This window comes from Chrysemys picta, chromosome 4 (genome assembly GCF_011386835.1).
Source record: "Chrysemys picta bellii isolate R12L10 chromosome 4, ASM1138683v2, whole genome shotgun sequence".
NCBI classification, from domain to species: domain Eukaryota; kingdom Metazoa; phylum Chordata; order Testudines; family Emydidae; genus Chrysemys; species Chrysemys picta.
The window spans coordinates 144,242,807-144,261,086 of record NC_088794.1 but is presented as its reverse complement, the minus strand read 5'-3'; the positions used below and the strand labels follow the sequence as shown (position 1 = coordinate 144,261,086).

Here is an 18,280-nt window from a genome sequence, read left to right as displayed (position 1 = left end):
CATGGTTATTTAGTTTAGGCAAATGTAGGTCTAGGTGGCTCCATTTAAAAAAAAAAAAAAACATTTGAGTGACTCTTACAAAAATAGTGGGCCACATCCCCAGCTGGTGTAAACTGGCATAGCTCCATCAGCTATGCTGATTTACCCAGCTGAAAATTTGACTCACTGTGTCTTCAGAAAGTCTTTGAAAGAATCCAGTAGTATTAAGATAGCGTGTGACCCTCTTTTCACCTGGTTGCTAGAGTGCTGGACATCTGAAAAGGCAATAAGCTGATAAATAATGATCAGAAATATTTTTGCAAGCCAGCCTACACAAACATATAAATAAATGGAGATATTCCATCTCCAAGAACTGGAAGGGACCTTGAAAGGTCATTGAGTCCAGCCCCCTGCCTTCACTAGCAGGACCAAGTACTGATTTTGTCCCAGACCCCTTAAGGATTGAACTCCCAACCCTGGGTTTAGCAGGCCAATGCTCAAACCACTGAGCTATCCCTCCCCCCTACATAATATCACTCTAGTTTATCATTTACATAAAGCTCACTTTGATCTGTTACAAACTGCTCTACAGACGTAATCAGAGTGGAAGACAGTCATTGTACATCTGGAGGTGTATTCTAGTCAGTAGGCCTCAGCCTGTGTTAAAAAGAAACATTCTAGGAAAAATCCACGTTTGCCATTTGGATACTCCTAACAGGTGAGTCATTTGGACTCAGAACTGTCCCACGTATACTACTGCCTTGGCAGTTAGCTGGAGCAGCTCAGCTTAGATAAGGCTGGAAAACTCAAATACTTATCACGACCCTGAGAGCTGTACCTTATTTAACATGGCTCTGCTTTCCCCTGCTACAGGATGCGTTTACACTTGAACAGGTCTGGGTCCAGGAGTGAACTAGTAACCGAGATGGAATAACTTTTGGAAAGGACGTTGCTTTGGGTGGGGGGGACACCCACGTTTTGAATTCATTGGTTTTTGAGTTCCTCCCTCTACTTAATATTTCAGAGATGAGAATGACATTACAGTTGACAAGGCTTCGGAGTGCCGTGCTGCATTAGTATCAAAGACTGGTGCATGACACAATATCATCAGGGATTTGGTTTAAAAGGCTACATTGCTTTTCAGATCTTCAGATGAGACAATTTCACTTTGAAGAGTTTTATTCAATTCCAGAACTTTATGCAAGTGATGCGCTATTTGGATTTAGCGTAAAGATCATTCCTAAGAACAATTACGCCATGCAGAGTACTGAATAGAACTTCAGGGTACCATCAGCCCCTTAGATTCTCATTACCTTGATAGGAAAAAGGCAGGAGTATTTCATCCCCCTGGTGGCTTTGTCCTTCTGCTTTTCCTGTCCTTTCAAATCAATGACAAGAACTTTCACTGCCATATTGAATGAGCTCACACCAAAACAGTCAGCCTCTATAAACAGGGCTGGAGCTTATCCCTGGTGGGTCACGAGGTGAATAAAATAAATAAATAAATGGAGATATCCCATCTCCTAGAACTGGAAGGGACCTTGAAAGGTCATGGCGTCCAGCCCCCTGCCTTCACTAGCAGGACCAAGTACTGATTTTGCCCCAGATCCCTAAGTGGCCCCCTCAAGGATTGAACTCCCAACCCTGGGTTTAGCAGGCCAATGCTCAAACCACTGAGCTATCCCTTACAGGAGAGTTACAAAGACAAATTAATGTGGGTGTTTTGTTCCAGTACCGGGTTTACCATGGCACCAGTGGCTCCATGGCGCCGGGCCCACACTCAGAAGGAGCCCCGGAGTCCGGTCCATGGCCCCACCTCCCTTCCCTGCTCGGCCTGCGCTCTGCCCCGAGGCCCCACCCACTGCTCACTCCTCTTCACCCCCATCCCTCCCGCCTGACCCCTGGGTGAGGGGGGAAAACACCAGCAGAAACTTGAATATTAGCAGAGTTCCCCCAGGCTCTGACGGAGGGTGGGGAGAGCTGGGCAGCAGGTGACGAAATAGGTATTCGAGGTCAAATCTGAAAAAGATCTAGGGTCAAAAATTTTCACAGTGATTAGTAATTTTTGGGAGCCCAACCTGAGGTGCCTTTCAAAGGGCAGGTAACAGCACTTCTGAAAATCACGCCCGTGCAAAGCATCTGAAGCTGGACAGCCAAAAATCAAAGTGGCCGGAATCACTAGTCACATCTGAAAAGAGCTGTTACAAAGAGAGATGTGGTCCCTAAGCTGCGATGACCACTTCGTGATCACGTCACAAAGATCAAGGGGATACAAGCCTTCTGGCATAATCTCTGGTAAAAATCCCTATTAAATGGAGGGCTCCTGAACACTGCACCCCTTCTTTCTCTACCCTTTACCGCAAGTTCACAGTCTGAAAAAGGCCTTTAAAATCTCCCTATCCTATTGCCTGCTGTCCACTGTTCCTTAGTGAAACTGTTCAGCACCCGTGAGAGTAGTGAAGAGCGCCACCTGCCAGTCACTGTGAGGAAGTGCTTCCTCCAAACAACAGCACATTTCACAAATGCTGGGAAGGGCAAAAGAGGCAAGAGGAGACAGACAATCCACACGTCCGACCTGATGCTCCCACAAACCAGCATTCAGGGGCAAATGTGCAGCCAAACCCCAGAATACTCCAGTGAGTGAACCCCACCATGACAATGTTTCCCTGCGCTCATGTACATCATTGGGCACCCCAGGGCTCTGACAGCGCCAGAGGTAAAAGAAAAGAAACAAAAGTGGTTTCAGGTGCCTAGGATGGAAGCCACAATAACCAACAGACTAAGGGAGTGTGCCAGAGCTGCCTGTATGGCAGAGGTTCATGATGAATTTTACTAGGCACCGGCCAATGTAAAAGTAGTGAATTCTGGCCCCAAATCTTTTTCAGATTCTGCCTGCAACATGGAAGAGCTTAGCTGTGACAGGAAGTTTTGCCCAGTGGTTAGGACACTAGTTTAGCCCTTGAAAGACATAGGTTCAATTCCCTACTCTGCCAGAGACTTCTTGTGTGACCGTGGGCAAGTTACTTAACCTCTCTGTGCCTCAGATCCCCATCTGTAACAGGGGGATTCTAGCACTGCCCTGCCTCATAGGAAGGTTGTGAGGATAAATATGTTAAAGACTGTGAGGTGCCCAGATACTGCAGTGAGAGGGGTCATATATAGTCTCTTTCTTGTTCAGAGAGTGGGACTACATTTTTGTTTATATGTTAACCCTTAGCTGCTATATCTTCAATTAAACACTAGTTTACAAAGTTAGTGCTATGTTTTTACACTCCCTGTCTCTGGGTCAAATCCTGCCTCTCAGTTCATTAGTTTGTTATTATTTGCATTGTGGTGGCACCTATATGCCCCAATCAAGGATTCCCGCCCCATTTTGCTGGGCACTATATATGTAACACAAAGACAGTCTCTGTCCCAAGGAGCTTGCAATCGAGTATGCATTCCCAGCCTCCACTGAAATAAAGGGAAGCAATGCCTATGTAGCAGAGGACAGAATCTGAAATGAATGAAAAAATAAAAACCCTGCTCTTCTTTGATGTCAACAGAAGTTTTGCCTTTCAGGAGGCCCCTGGCTCAGGAAAGATCAAACCCCGCTGATCTATAAAATCTGTTATTTTTAGAAGGCTTTAAAACAGGCGGGGGGGGGACCCTAAGGAACTTAATTGGCTGCTGAGAATACCTAGTTGGAACAGCAATACAGAATAGCTCATGAGTAGCTGGAGTGCTGAGAGCAGGAGGTGTGATACGTCACAGCTCATGTCCCAGTGGACTTTTATTCCCTTAAGCACCTGACAGCTTTTAGAACTTTTTCGGAAGAATGTCCGGACATGGAGAGGTTTAGCTAAGTGTCAAAATACTTATCTGAGCACCTAGGATCCCCAGCTACATTACCTATCACTAGAAATTGTAATGATAACTTTCCACAGGTTGGTCTACTAGCAGTATTGCAGTAACTTTACCAGGGACCTTTCTGATTCCTAGTGGCAAGCAGCCTCTATGTTATGGTTAACAACAAAGATCATTTTACATTACGAAACTGCACAAAACCTCACAGCAGTGTGCAGCACAGAAAAAAGTGTGAGTACTTCTCTCCTTCCTAAAGAGTTCTCTGTGGCGCACGCAAAGGGCACAGCTCTGCTCTCATCAGTTAGTGGAGTGGCCAGAGAATGGCCAGGGTCATACAGATAAAAGATCCCAGTTGCATTTGTGTCAGACAGCCAGAGGAAGTGTTGCGGGTGCAGTGCTGGGAAGCAGACAGGTAGGTCACAGAGGGAAGAGGCAGTTTTGTTCTATGGAACAGCTGGTGCTGTGGTCAGAGAGCACGTGGGGCCAGCTTTCCCATCACCAGTGGAGAATGGCCTTGCCCAGGTCCCGGGATTGGCTTAACATTCACTCAAGTTTCTCACTTTGGCATCATCCACTTTCCTTATTATTCCCATGGATTTAAGGTCATTACAAAAATCAGGCAGATTCCAGACAGCAGCAAACCTGAATTGTTTATTAATTAGTAGTAGTAGTTGTAGTGACAGTTTCGCTTAGAAGCCCTAGTCAAGGACCAAGAACTCACTGTGCTAGGCACCGTGTCAGATTTCCCACCTCCTCGCTGTGACCATGCTGAAAGAGACAGAAATGAGATGGAAGGCACTGAAAAAAGGTTCCTTGGTACACCTTCTGTATCCAATCCTTGCCCCACATCCATTCCCAGAGGACGAGGCGGGTGAAGAGTGAGTGACTGAGGGCCCAGAGGGAACCTCAAATGGCACTGCCAGGATGGGGACATCACCTTCTTTGAGGGTACCATATACATGACAGGTCACCTTTCATCTGTTTGCCTTATCACTTTGGAGAGATTACTTAGGGTGAGGGCATTTTCTGCAGCTAGAGGGGGCATCTGATTGTCTGGGACGCAGCAGCAGGCGTGGGGAGAATTCCTAGTGAGAAACAGGTACCTGGCAGACACAGGATAGTAACAACGATAGGTCTATCAATGGCTATTAGCCGGGATGGGCAGGGATGCTGTCCCTAGCCTCTGTTTGCCAGAAGCTGGGAATGAGCGAAAGGGGAAGGATCACTTGATGGATCCTTGTTGTAACCCCACTGGTGTCAATGAAGTTACACCAGGATGAATTTGGCCCTTCATTTTTATTTCAAGAAAACCTTCATGGGAGAAGATTTCAGTATTCAGAACTTCTCCATTACCATTTGCTAACATTCTTGTTATCCAGAAGTTTTAAGAAACAGCCATTTGTCCGATTTATAGCAAAGGAAAAATATCTTGTTCTACCCTGAGCAGTAAGATTCTTTTATTAGAAGAAGAAAAATTCATTTGCCCAAATTGTGAATTGAAATTAATGTAATTTTTTAAAAAAATTATAGGGCAGTACCCAAGTTGCTACCTGTGACACACTGTACCTCAGAATGGCACCCTATAACCCCATATTTATCATTATATATTCATATATGGTGGTGCTATTTCATACAAAGCATGCCATGTAAGGGATCATATCAAAGGCCATGATCTGCTGAAACCCATTGTTCTGTCCAACTATGTATATTATTAGTGTGTATAAAGTTACTGGAAAACTGGAGGGTGTAGCCTGATGACACGATGTTTAACACCCAACAGTCTGAGGTAACCTCAACTAGACCGAATGGAACCGACGGAGATGGTCGAGGAAAAAGTGGGGCAGATCCTGGGAGGTGACTGGTGCGTCGCTCTCGAGAGCACCCTCAAAACGAGGGCTTCTGGCCCCCCACAGTGTTTCACCGGGCCAGGCTGTGCTGGTGAGCGGGAGGATGAAGGGCAGCAGTGGCTAAAACCAGTGTCCCTTCTGCTTGCAGGTCCCTGCCGAGGCTGCCACTTCCTTGGCAGTGGGGGTGGTCGGCATGGCTGCCATCAGACTGAGGAGTATGCAACCCCAGTGAGCGGAGGGTGGCCTTTAAGCCGTGTAGCCTCACGTCTGTCTGGTCAGAGAACAGGCCAACCCCGTCAAACAGGAGGTCCTGCATAGAGGCCTGCATCTCTAGGACAGGCCGGTGGTCTGGAGCCAGGAATTATGCCTCATGACCACCACCAAGGTGACCACCCTGGCAGCAGAATTAGTTGCATCCCAGGCCATCTGGAGGGAGCACTGAGCTGCCGTGGTACCTTCCTCCCCCAGAGCCCCGAACTCTTGAGCTGCCGCCTGGAACATGGAGTCCTTAAACTTGAGGGAGTCCCACAAGTTAAAATTATAGCACCCCCAAAAGGGCCTGGTGGTTTGCCACCCGGAACTGGAAACTGGCCATGGAATAAATCTTGCCTCCAAAAAGATCCAATCTCTTGGCCTCCTTATTTTTGGGGGTAGAACTGGCTGGCCCCTGCTTGTCCTTTTCGCTGGCTGCCAATATGACCAACAAAATACTTCTTTTCCGCCATCTTGGAAGTGGGCAGGATGGAGAACGGGGCTTGCCAGATGGTCTTGGCAATATTCAGGACCCCTTCATGTACCAGGAGTGCGACACAAGCGAGGGTGGACGCGGAAAGCACACTCAATAGCGTATCCAATTGCTCCTCCATTTCCTCCGCCTTGAGGCCCAAGTTGGTGGCCACCTGGAGAAGCAGCGCTTGATGCTCTCTGAAGTCATCTGGTGGACTAGCCCAGGAGGGCCCCGCCACTGCCTCGTCCGGAGAGGGGGGAGGATGATTGGACTACAGGGGGAGGGCCCAGAGCATCTTCCCCTTCAGGGGAAGGGGGTCTCGGGGTGGGCACCTGCTCCTCCACCACAGCGCCCACCAGTGCGTCCTAAACCGGGCCCGGTGCCATCAGTGCCGCTGGTGCTGACTGAGGTTTGTCTGATGCGGTGACCGAGGACTGGTGGGACTGGGCCATTGGCATAACGAGTACGCCCCAGGCATTCCAAAAGGGCCATTGTGTCGGCCACTGGCCCTGATGCCAGGTTGGCGTCGCCACAGCGGATGCACCTTCCAGAGCCCAGTCACGCTGCTGTCTAGGCGAGGGACTGAACTCCCCCTCCATGCCGGAGAAGTCCTCTTCCTCCGGAGACCAGGGCAGGGCCATTGAAGCCTGGGTCTGGTGGCTAACCATCGCTGCAGGTGACTGGTGCCTGGAATATCCAACCGGTGCCGAGCGTAGGGGAGCAGCGCCAAGCTGGGGAGCATCCCCGAGGCCTCAGTGACAGTGACTGTTGGCGCGAAGATGACCAGTGGCAACTGTGAGATGATCAGTATCTCTCTCTAGGCGAGCCCTGGCGTGAGGGCGGAGACTGGAAATGCGGTGCCGGTGACCTGTAGTGGTGAATCAGCGACCTGGGCTGACGAGGAGACCAATAGCGTGGCGACACGAGGCTCTGCCTTGGCTCTGGAGACCAGCGGTGTTCGCTCGCCTTCTGGGAGGCCCTCACAGCCAACTTGCCCTTGTGGGGAGCTTTAGTTGGATGGAAGGAGCACTTGTTGCTCCCCAGGCACCGGGAGCTTAGAGGGTGTTGATTGCGTCATCAGCCTGAGTCCCCTACCGCTCCCCGGAGTCGATGGTGGGTCCCTTAAGGGGGTACTTCCTGGAACAGAGCCCCCTTGCAGCTCCGGTGTGGATAGGTGGCCCAAGCAGGGTCCTTTTCCCAATACCCCTTGATCCGGCTTGCTCAGTGCCGGGTCCCTCTTCTTGGACACCAGCAAAGGGAACCAGTGCTGGGAAGAGCCCGGTACCGGATGTGCGCTACACACCGAAGTTGAAGCCCTGGGAGACGAGCAGCCTCCATGAGGAGGACCCTCAAGTGAATGTCGCGTTCTTTCTGTATCCTGGGATGAAAGTTTTTACAGATGCAATACTTCTCTTTTATATGGGATTCCCCCAGGCACTTCAAACAGCTGCCATGCAGGTTACTAACAGGCATAAGCCTGTTGCAGTCTGAGCAGAGCTTAAACCCCTCTAAATCGATGGCAGAGCGCTATCTGGTCGACCCCGGTACTCCAGCTCTCTGAGAAGAGTAAGGGAAGTCAACCAGAGATCGTCTCCTGTTGACGCAGTGCAGTGAAGACACCGGGGTAAGTCGATCTAAGCTATGTCGACTCCAGCTACGTTATTCATGTAGCTGGAGTAGTGTGACTTAAGTGGACTTACCCCGGTAGTGAAAACAAACCCTAAGAGACCAACAATACAGATGTACGGAGAGGAGATATTTGGATTCCGATCCAAATCCACATCCCAAAAGTCTAAGTGGATGTGTTTCGATTCTTGCTCATCTCCAATCAGAAGAGACCTCTAGGGAGGTTGTGGAATCTCCATCTCTGGAGATATTTAAGAGTAGGTTAGATAAATGTCTATCAGGGATGGTCTAGACAGTATTTGGTCCTGCCATGCGGGCAGGGGGCTGGACTCGATGACCTCTTGGGGTCCCTTCCAGTCCTAGAATCTATGAATCTATGGGTTTGCTTTGTATTATGATCAGAAATACTACCTGAAGAATCATACAATATCAGGGTTGGAAGGGACCTCAGGAGGTCATCTAGTCCAACCCCCTGCTCAAAGTAGGACCAATCCCCAACTAAACCATCCCAGCCAGGGCTTTGTCAAGCCTGACCTTAAAAACCTCTAAGGAAGGAGATTCCACCACCTCTCTAGGTAACCCATTCCAGTGCTTCACCACCCTCCTAGTGAAAAAGTTTTTCCTAATATTCAACCTAAACCTCCCCCACTACAACGTGAAACCATTACTCCTTGTTCTGTCATCTGCTACCACTGAGAACAGTCTAGATCCATCCTCTTTGGAACTCCCTTTCAGGTAGTTGAAATCAGCTATCAAATCCCCCCTCATTCTTCTCTTCTGCAGACTAAACAATCCCAGTTCCCTCAGCCTCTCCTCATAAGTCATGTGCTGCAGCCCCCTAATCATTTTGGTTACCCTCCGCTGGACATCCTTCTTGTAGTGTGGGGCCCAAAACTGGACACAGCACTCCAGATGAGGCCTCACCAATATCAATTAGAGGGGAGTGATCATGTCCCTCGATCTGCTGGCAATGCCCCTACTTATACAGCCCAAAATGCCGTTAGCCTTCTTGGCAACAAGGCCACACTGTTGACTCATAAGAGTTCTATGTAAGCTCAGAAGCTTGTCTCTCTCTCTCACCCACAGAAGCAAGTCCAATAAGAGATATTACCTCACCCACCTTGTCACTCTAATGAGCTGCATTTCCAGCAGCATTATCCAAATTGCCTGCACACTGAGCAGGGCTGAGGAGATGCGGAGTGTGAGGTAATAGCTTTTATTGCACCAGCTTCTCTTTTTGAGAGAGACAAGCTTTCAAGCTTACAAAGGGCTCTTCTTCAGGTCTGGGAAACTTACTCAGAGTATCACAGCTAAACACAAGAAGGAACAGATTGTTTAGAATAAGAAGTTAACATATATTTCAAGGGGCCATTCAAGGTGGAGGGTTTATAGAAAAGATGCTGACAGAACCTTAGACCCCCTCCCCCCACACACACACACACTTAGGCCAAGCTTCTAGTTGAGGCAGAAGAGTAACCGGGGAAAGTGAGGGACCCCCTACAAAGAAAAAGAGTTCCCTTTTACTATTACACAGAGTAAATGAAAAGGAAGGAGGGGTGCAAGTGAGAAATGTTTCCCAGAGAGTGGGAAAAACAACCTCAGAGATGCAGGAACAGGTATGAACAGGAAATCGATAAGTCACTGAAGCAGGTAAATGATGCAGTGACAGATGAATGACAATGCGCTGTTCCACCTGCTCCACACGATTGAGGTTGGATGTCAAAACACAATCTCTCAGACAGCAAAATATAAACAGAAAAGCGGCAGAGCGGAAACAGAGCAAAAACAGACGGCTGGATCAGATGAGCTACACCTAATGACACGCTCGGACTTGTTAAAAAAAAGAATGACCGGGAAGAAGACGCTATAACAAAAAACAATTAAATGACTATTCTTTACTGCTGCAAGGACCTAACTACTTGAGGATTTGTAACATGGAGAGAGTAAAAGGTTTCCTTCTGAAAAACAGGACATGAAGGCTCATCATCCCAGAGGTCTAACACTCAACCTTGGTACATCTTGAAAGGAAGTGTGAATTGGCCCAGTCAGCTCAGCGATGTCACTTTGTAATGCATTAGGCCAGGATGTCTTACTTTCCCTCTCCTAAGAAGAAGATAAAGGAGTGGGGACTGTTTTGATCCTTGTGTCAGAGTTAAAGTTGCACACGCCAATGAGATTTTGGTCTTCATCACCCAAAGCTCCAATGCAAGGCAAGGTGTGTTGGGATCTCTATTCCCCATGTAACAGGGTTCAGAGGAAGACCGCTTTCTCCTCCCAGCACACTGATTGTTATCCCTTGATAAGAGAGATTGGGAATAATAAGCCTGCCAGACTTAACCCTCTTAGGCTATGTCTACGCTGGCAACTGATCGACAAAACTTTTGTCTTTTAGAGGTGTTAACCTCCCTATCCCCGCCCACCCTCGCCGAAAGACAAAAGTGCCAGTGTGAACAATGCGCATGCTCCTGCCGACAAAGCTAACCCAGCTCGTTGGGGGTGGAAGTTTTTTGTCGACAGGAGAGCCAACAAACAGCGGCTACACTGCACAACTTTTAGCGGCACAGCTGTGGCAACGCAGACATGTTACTAAAAGCTGTGTAGTGTGGACAAAGCCTTAGGGCTTGTCTACACTGGCACTTTACAGTGCTGCAACTTTCTTGCTAGGGGTGTGAAAAAACACACCCCTGAGCACAGGAAGTTTCAGCGCTGTAAAGCGCCGGTATAGACAGTGCACCAGCTGGTAGCTACGCCCCTCATGGAAATGTTTTTTTTAGAGCGCTGGGAGAGAGCTCTCCCAGCACTCAGCTGCGACTACACAAACCATGTTAAAGTGCTGCCATGGCTCCGCCTCCTCCCTGAGCGCGCCGCCGCCGCTCCACTTCTCCCTCCCTCCCTTCCAGGCTTGCCGCGCCAATCAGCTGGGGAGAAGCGGAGCAGCGGCGGCATGCTCAGGGGAGGAGGTGGAGATGAGCTGGAGCAGAGAGTGGTTCCTCTGCACCCCCCATTACTTGCTGCAGCCTTCCCCAGGGCCCCCCCACCCAGCTCACCTCTGTTCCGCCTCCTCCCACGAGCGTGCCGCAGCTCCGCTTCTCCCCCCTCCCTCCCAGGCTTGCCGCACCAATCAGCTGTTTGGCGCGGCAAGCCTGGGAGGGAGGAGAAGCGGAGCTGAGCGGCGTGCTCGTGGGAGGAGGAGGAGGAGGCAGAGCGGAGGTGAGCTGGGGTGGGGAGTGGTTGCTCTGCACCCCCCCCTTACTTGCTGCGCCCCCCCGCCCCAGCTCACCTCTGCTCTGCCTCCTCCCACGAGCGTGCCACAGCTCCGCTTCTCCTCCCTCTCAGGCTTGCCACGCCAAACAGCTGATTGGGAAGCAGAGTGACCTGGCCCCAGCCCACTCCACCAGCTCCCAGCTGCATTGCTTCCCGCCGCCACTGCCGGTGAGTGTGGGGGCAGGCCTGACCCCTTCCTCTAAGCCCCCTCCCACAAGCGACAGGGCTGAGAGCAGGGGAAGTGGAGTGGGCTGGGGCCGGGTCACTCTGCTTCCCGCCACCGCCGCTGGTGAGTGCAGGGGGACGGGCCCGACTCCTGCTGTTGCCTCCTGGCTCCCCACTAATCCCCCACGCTGCCCTGGGCCTCCCTGCCCTGCTGCTGCCCCCCAAAGCTCCTGCCTCCACAGCCCTGCAGCCCTTCAGCGCAATCCCCCCTCCCCCTGCAGGGGGGTGCAGGTGCTCGGGCTGCGTAGGGCACCACCATAGGTAGGGACGGCCGAGCTAGAGGTTCACCTAGAAATGTCCAATCTTTAATTGCTAAATCATTTTCCAGATCTCAAGACATCTAGATAGGCTTATGTGCAATGCTGGGGAGGAGCCAGTGATCATGGTACACGTAGGTACCAGTGACATAGGGAAGAGTAGGAGAGAGGTCCAATTTTAGGCTGCTAGGTAAGAGACTGAAATCCAGGATCTCCTTGGTAGCATTCGCTGAAATGCTTCCAGTTCCATGCACAGGGCCAGTTAGACAGGTAGAACTGCAGGGTCTCAATTTGTGGCTGAGATGATGGTGTAGGGAGAAGGGGGTTAGGTTTATAAGGAACTGGGAAACATTTTGGGAAAGGAAGAGCCTATATAGGAAGGATAGACTCCACCAAACCAAAACAGAACCAGATTGCTGGCATGTAAAATTAAAAAGGTTGTAGAAGAGTTTTTAAACTAAGGGCTAAGGGGAAAGCCAACAGGTGGAGGAGCACACGATTTGGACAGAGACATCCCACAGGGGAGGCTCTATTAAACAAGGATTCTCTATATCCTAGTAAAGAGGAGAGGATAGAAATTGATAAAGTACAGATAGGAACTGAAGAGAAACAGTCAAATGAAAAAGAGTCCCATTCAATTACATCACATAATGGCAGACAGCTAAAAAGTGACAAATTTCATAAGTGTTTATATACAAATGCCAGAAGTCTAAACACTAAGATGGGTGAACTGGAGTGCCTGGTATTAAATGAGGATATTGATATAATAGGCATCACAGAAACTTGGTGGAATGATGATAATCAATGGGACATGGTGATACCAGGGTACAAAATACCCAGGAATGACAGAGTAGATCCTTTTAAAATTGGAAGTCAGATCCTATTGAGGAAAATTGAAAGGAGCACAAACTCTGGCAAGTCAAGTGTAAAAGCAGAATTAGGAAGGCCAAAAAAGAATTTGAAGAGCAACTAGCCAGACACTCAAAAACTAACAGCAACAAATTTTTTAAGTACACCAGAAACAGGAAGCCTGCTGAACAATCAGTGGGACCACTGGATGATCGAGATGCTAAAGGAGCACTCAAGGAAGACAAGGCCATTGCGGAGAAACTAAATGAATTCTTTGCATCAGTCTTCACCTGCAGAGAATGTGAGGGAGATTCCCATGTCAGCGCCATTCTTTCTAGGTGACAAATCTGAGGAACTATCCCAGATTGAGGTGTCAACAGAGGAGGTTTTGGAACGAATTGGATAAATTAAACAGTAATAAGTCACCAGGACCAGTTGGTATTCACCCAGGAGTTCTGAAAGAACTCAAATATGAAATTGCAGAACTACCAACTGTAGTCTGTAACTTATCATTTAAATCAGCTTCCGTACCAGATGACTGGAGGATAGCTAATGTGATGCCAATTTTTTTAAAAGGCTCCAGAGGCGATCCTTGCAATTACAGGCTGGTAAGCCTAACTTCAGTACCAGGCAAATTGGTTGAAACTATAATAAATAACAGAATTATCAGACACGTAGATGAACATGATTTGTTGGGGAAGAGTCAACATGGCTTTTGTAAAGGGAAATCACGCCTCACCTATTAGAATCTATTAAAATTTTTGAAGGGGGTCAATAAACATGGTGGACCTGGATGATCCAGTGGCTATAGTGCAGGGGTCTCAAACACGCAGCCCGCAGGGTTATTTCCTGCAGCCCACCAAGCTCCCCTCCTCCCCCCCCCCCCGCAGTGTGCCATGTCCTGGCTCCACCGCCTACCTCCCAGCGCTTTCCTGCCGCCAAACAGCTGTTTGGCAGTGCTTAGGACTTTCCAGGAGGGAGGGGGGAGGAGCGGGGACGCGGTGCGTTCGGGGAGGAGGTGGAAAAGAGGCGGGGCCAGGGCCAGGGTGGGGATTTGGGGAAGGGGTTGGAATAGGGGCAAGGAGGGGGACGAGTTGAGGCAGGGACTTTGGGGAAGGGGTTGGAATGGGGGTGGGGCCTCATGGAGGGTTTCAGTGATGCGGCCCTCAGGCCAATGTACTAGTCCTCATGTGGCCCTCGTGGTGATTTGAGTTTGAGATCCCTGCTATAGTGTATTTTGACTTTCAGAAAGCCTTTGACAAGGTCCCTCACCAAAGGCTCTTAAGCAAAGTAAGCAGTCATGGGATAAGAGGGAAGGCACTCCCATGGATCAGTACCTCATTAAAAGACAGGAAACAAAGGGTAGGAATAAATGGTCAGTTTTCAGAATTGAGAGAGGCAAAAAGTAGTGGCCCCCAGGGATCTATACTAGGACCAGTGCTTTCCAACATATTCGTAAATGATCTGGAAAAGGGGGTAAACAGTGAGGTGGCAAATTTTGCAGAAGATACAAAATTATTCAAGATAGTTAAGTCCAAAGCCGACTGCAAAGAATGACAAAGGGATCTCACAAAAACGGGTGACTGGGCAACAAAATGGCACATAAAATTCAATGATAATAAATGCAAAGTAATGCACATTGGAAAACATAATCCCAATTATACATACAAAATGATGGGGTCTAAATTAGCTGTTACCACTCAAGAAAGTTCTTGTGGATAGTTCTGTGAAAACATCTGCTCAATGTGCTGAGGTAGTCAAAAAAGCGAACAGAAGGTTAGGAACCATTAGGAAAGGGATAGATAATAAGACAGAAAATATCATAATGCCATTATATAAATCCATGGTATGCCCACACCTTGAATACTGCATGCAGTTCTGGTCGCCTCATCTCAAAAGAGATATATTGGAATTGGAAAAGGTACAGAAAAGAACAGTAAAAATGATTAAAGGTATGGACTAGCTTCCATATGAGAGATTTAAAACACTAGGACTTTTCAGCTTGGAAAAGAGACAACTATGGGGGGAAATGATATAGGTCTATAAAATCATGAATGGTGTAAAGGAAGTGAATAGAGAAATGTTATTTATTTCTTCACATTACACAAGAACCAGGGGTCACCCAATGAAATTAATAGGCAGCAGGTTTAAAACAAACAAAAGGAAGTATTTCTTCACACAACGCACAGTCAACCTGTGGAACTCATTGTCAGGGAATGTTGTGAAGACCAAAAGTATAACTGGGTTAAAAAAATAATTAGGTAAGTTCACAGAGGATAGGTCCATCAATGGTTGTTAGCCAGGACAGCCAAGGATGCAACCCTATGCTCTGTGTGTTCCTAAGCCTCTGACTGGTAGAAGCTGGGAGTGGATGACAGGGGATGGATCACTCGATGACTGCCCTGTTCTGTTCATTCCCTCTGAAGTACCTGGCATTGGTCACTATCAGAAGATAAGATACCAGGCCAGATGGATGATTGCTCTGACCCAGTATGACCATTCTTATGTTCTTAACTGTGTGCCCTCATTGCCAAGAAGGCCAACGGCCTATTGGGCTGTATTAGTAGGAGCATTGCCAGCAGATTGAGGGAAGTGATTATTCCCCTTTACTCGGCACTGGTGAGGCCACACCTGGAGTATTGTGTCCAGTTTTGGTCCCCCGACTACAGAAGAGATGTGGACAAACTGGAGAGAGTCCAGCGGAGGGGGACGAAAATGATTAGGGGGCTGGGGCACATGACTTACAAAGAGAGGCTGCGGGAACTGGGGTTATTTAGTCTGCAGAAGAGAAGAGTGAGGGGGGATTTGATAACAGCCTTCAACTATCTGAAGGGAGGGTTCCAAAGAGGATGGAGCTCAGTGGTGGCAGATGACAGAACAAGAAGCAATGATCTCAAGTTGCAATGGGGGTGATCTAGGTTGGCTATTAGGAAACACTATTTCACTAGGAGGGTGGTGAAGCACTGGAATGCGTTACGTAGGGAGGTGGTGGAATCTCCATCCGTAGAGGTTTTTAAGGCCCGCTTGACAAAGCCTTGGCTGGGAGGATTTAGTTGGTATTGGTCCTGCTTTGAGCAGGGGGTTGGACTAGATGACCTCTTGAGGTCTCTTCCAACCCTAATATTCTATGATTCTATGAATGCCGGGCATCCCCTCACACCCGCACAGCTTGCTAAGAAAAATGAGGTATGTCTGGGTTTACCCCTGGTAGAGATGTTCTCTTCAGTCTCTTCAGTCACATTCATGATGGGAGGAAAAAAGAAACAAAAAACCCCAATACACTGGTTTGGGAAAAAACACAAACTTTTGTTTTGATGCAACATTTTGTTAAACAGATGGTCTCATTTTCAATTGCAAGAGAGCAGAAAAATCTGGGCGCTATTGCCAATTGCTGATAAAAGCTGAAAAGGATGCAGAGGCCAACTGTGTATCAAAAATACTGCAGTTCCCATTTCTAAGGAGAATTAATAAATAGGGAGCAATGAAAAATCTGTATCTACAGCCTTTTAATAATGAATCCATTTGTCTGTTTTGATTTAAATCATTTGGATCTTGCCAATTTTTTCTGACTTCTAAAAAGCTGGGTGGAGCTCGTTAACCACACTGGGCCAAATTCCCTTCCTATTTACATCCCTGCAACCTCATTTAAATGTTTTATGAGATTGCAAGGCTGTAAGGGAACAGATTTTAGCCCATTATAGCCAGGGCTCAGCAATTTCACTGCAAGCCTCTGCTTTTCATTAATTTATACACTCCTCTCTCTCAAATTAAATGACCTTTTGGGGAGAAATTTCTCATGCTAATCACAACTCAGAGACAAATTATTTTTTGGAAAAATTTGTAGAAGACAGCCAGTTGAATTACCAGAGTGTAAAATAAAAGGGGTTTGGGTGGTTTTGGAGGGCTGCGGTGGGAGGGGGTTTAAATAGAAATCTCAAGCACTTGTTCTTGCACATGGAGAACTAAAGCAGATTAGATTTAAAACATCAAACTCGGCATGTGTGTAGTCCTCATTGCTAGACTTGAAAAACACCAACGACAGATCAGAGATGGCATGAATGAGTGAAACTGAACAGCATGCACCAATGTACAGGTGCATTCCATTATAATCCTGCACAGCAGTGCATAGCCCATAGGCATTGGGCTGTATGCTGCCCTGCTCCAGGGAGCACGGGCAGGAGTTGGGGGAGAAATGCCTGCCTCCTCTGTCTGTAGAGCCACTCTGCATACAGCGCTACAGCTCTGAGGCACAGTGCATTGAGCAGGCACCCAGGGCCACAGCATGTGAAATCTGAACTGTATGTGCGCTGCAACGATCCACATTCAGTTGCAATGTTCCCTCTCCTCTGGTACCTACCACGCATCTCACATGGCAGGGATCAAGCTGGCACTTGGGCCCGCAACCTGCCAGAACCCATAGTAGTGCCTGTCAGCACTAGGGACCAGCAGGAAGCCTCAAACCAGCAGGGAAAAGGGAGGTTTGGGGGCGGAGGCAACCGGAACTCTGGAGGGAGCATGGCTGGCACCCAGGTCCCGTTCTGCCTGTGAGGGCCTCCTGCTGGAATCTGGGCACCGTGGGAAGCCTCGAGCCAGCAGGGAAGGGTAAGGAGCCGGTGAGAGGCACAGGCCAGGGGCTCTATTTGGGGGAGATCGGGAAGCTGTTCGTCCAGAGTGCAAGGCGCTGGCTGCGGAGAGCTTGGTCCCAGCTGCTGGCAGCGGCATCTGAGGGCTGGCGGTGCTAAAATGAGCCCCCAGCAGCCTGGCCCAGTAAGAAACTGCAGTGGTGGATGAAGGGGGAGCCTGTGCTGCCCCCGCTGCCCAGGGCGGGGGTGGGAGAGCAGGGCTGGCTGTGGGGCAGAGAAGGGAAGACCCTAAAGTCCCTTCCCCCAAGGAAGCATCGAGCCAGCAGGGAGGGGAGCCTGGGATGGGATGGTAGGGGTTTCCCTCCGGGGTTGAGGCTCCTTGCAGGGGGTGGGTGTAGGGGATCATGCTGGGAGAGGCAGGGGCTCCTGCTATCCTGGTTTTTTAACTGGGTTTGGTTGTTAACTCAAACTCTTGAAAGCTAATAAGTCCTCAGCCCACTGTGATATATGCCTGTGTGTTCCATCTGTATGTGTATTACTGAAATGTCACTTTAAATATACCTTATTCTTTTCAATCCAATATAGTGTAAAAAGACTTCCAAAAAAAGAAAGTTTCAGCTTGCCCAAGGACAAAAATGTAGTGGAGTTTGTAGCCCACTCAGCACAAAGAAAATTGAGAAAAAAACGTTGTTCAGCTGTGTGCTCGATAGTATAGAGTCCCATATCTGACACTGGTGTTTTTTTTCCAGAGCAAGGAAACTAAACAGAAGCCATTAATTCACTGCTGGGCTCTGATTTTGCACAAACATCAAGATATTCAACATTATGCTTCTCATATTGGCCATAACTCAGTGACGTTGCATATACAGGGTCCAGTCCTGCTCCTACTGAAGTTAGGGACAAAACTCTCATTAATTCCAATAAGCACAAGTTCAGGCCCATACCATATAATAGATGAAATCCTACTCCCTTTCTTAACATGGCTAGTCCTAGTGACATCAATGGGATTCCTGGTGTGAGCGAGCAAAGCAGGATCTGACCCACAGCAACGCAAAACACTACCTATGCCTTACTTGC

General features: G+C 48.5%; 1 protein-coding gene across 2 annotated transcripts in view; it reads right to left on the bottom strand.

The window, feature by feature from the left end:
* The window catches only part of ARMH4 (armadillo like helical domain containing 4), a 114,465-nt gene that overhangs the window by 72,090 nt on the left and 24,095 nt on the right, over positions 1-18,280 (bottom strand). The gene's annotated exons all lie outside the window — the stretch shown is intronic.